The sequence below is a fragment of the Pangasianodon hypophthalmus genome, chromosome 8 (assembly GCF_027358585.1).
Source record: "Pangasianodon hypophthalmus isolate fPanHyp1 chromosome 8, fPanHyp1.pri, whole genome shotgun sequence".
NCBI classification, from domain to species: Eukaryota; Metazoa; Chordata; class Actinopteri; order Siluriformes; family Pangasiidae; genus Pangasianodon; species Pangasianodon hypophthalmus.
Genome location: NC_069717.1, coordinates 29,922,902 through 29,924,846, shown reverse-complemented (window position 1 = coordinate 29,924,846; position 1,945 = coordinate 29,922,902).

The window sequence follows — 1,945 nt, the reverse complement described above, 5'->3', positions numbered from 1 at the left end:
GATGGAATACCAAAGAAACCACCTAGCGACACCCTAACAGCCACATAGATACCATAGATACCACCTAGCAACATCCTGCCAACCACACAGATACCACAGAAACCACCTAGCAACACCCTACCAGCCACATAGATACCACAGAAACTACCTAGCAACATCCTACCAGCCACATAGATACCAGAGCAACCATCTTCCAACACACTACTAACCACTTAGATACCATAGCAACCACCTACAACACCCAACCAGCCACCTAGATACCATAGAAACCACCTAGCAACATCCTGCCAACCACATAGATACCACAGAAACCACCTAGCAACACCCTACCAAGCAGCTAGACACCATAGAATCCACCTAGCAACATCCTGCCAACCACATAGCAGTAACCTATTTAACCACCTGGAACACCATAGAAACCACCTAGCAACACCTTACCAACCACCTAGATACCATAGCAACCATCTTCCAACACCCTACTAACCACCTAGATACCATAGCACCCACCTAGCAACACAGGGGACTTGCTTAATCTGGTTAGTTAGTCTGCACTTTCTTCAGGAAGCTTCACAGATGGAAAGCTGATATTTTTGTGTTTGTTTCTTTCTCCTGAACACATGAACTCATTTATTTCTGAATAATAAACTTCACCATCATTTTCACTTGAATTTTACTCCTGAATGTTTTCATTCCTAATGATGTATGTTCACACCTACTGTTCCCGATTATCCGCTGAACAGCTTCCAACATTCCAATGCAAATTCCTGCACATGTGCTGGCAAATAAAACCTGATTCCGATTCACACTCGGAGCCGGACGTTCCACAAAACCTTCAACTCTCACTATAAACCTTTAACGCAGAGAAGGAGTGGAATTATCCGCAGATTGTTGTGGTAAAAGAGGAATAGATAAAACACTCGGACGTACTGTTATAGGAAAATAATCAACAATAACCTGTGTGTGTTCGTGTGTGTGTTCGTGTGTGTGTGTGTGTGTGTGTGTGTGTGTGTGTGTTTGCAAGGGGCAGATGTTTTTCCTTCATTCATCCGCAGGCCTCTCAGCTGCCGAGGCCTTTTGTCGCTGTCGTCTTTAGCAGCCTCTGTGTGTGAAAGACGCAGCTGTCAATCTGCTAGCTTAAGAAGTGGAAGGTTTTTCAGGTTTTCGGAAATATATCATGAGATTTCCGGAAAGAATGTTTTTCATTTAAAACTAACAAAATATACATAATTTCTGACGTCATATAAAGTAAATATTTTCAGACGTTTTAGCTAAAATTCAGAGGAAAAGATCACTGACAATTTCACTTTGGATTGTTTTTACATTGTTATTATGTTTAATAATACTAGTAATACTACTACTACTAATAACAATAATAATATTAACATTACTAATAATAATATTAATAATAATAACAACTTTTTATCAAGCTCTTTTCGTACACATGCTAGCGACAGGCTACATACAAGCATTAAAAGAGTAACAGAATACAAGATACAAGATGAAGTAAAAAGATGCAAAAATGCAATATAAGCATTACTCTTATTATTATTAAAAATAAGAATTTAGGAGATATGTGTACAAACATAGAATAAAATGACATTTTTTATAATTTTTACAGTTTATGTTCAGTTGAAAATGCCTTCAATGTTCGCAGCAGATGGGTCTGTAAAAGTGACATGTTCCACTATTGTTATTTTAATCCTGGGTCTTGACCTCCTGAAGTCTGAGGAGAAGTGTGTGTGTGTGTGTGTGTGTGTGTTTTAATGATTCAGACTGTCTGATCCACACACTAATGCCCTGATATTAGTCTCACACTCTTAGTCTAGTTCATTACTGCAGTTATATGTATATATATAATAAAAGCTCTACTACACTTCAGAAAATATAGTTTTTATTTCATACATTAAGTAGTAGGGAGCCTATATAGTGAGGAATGAGTCATTTG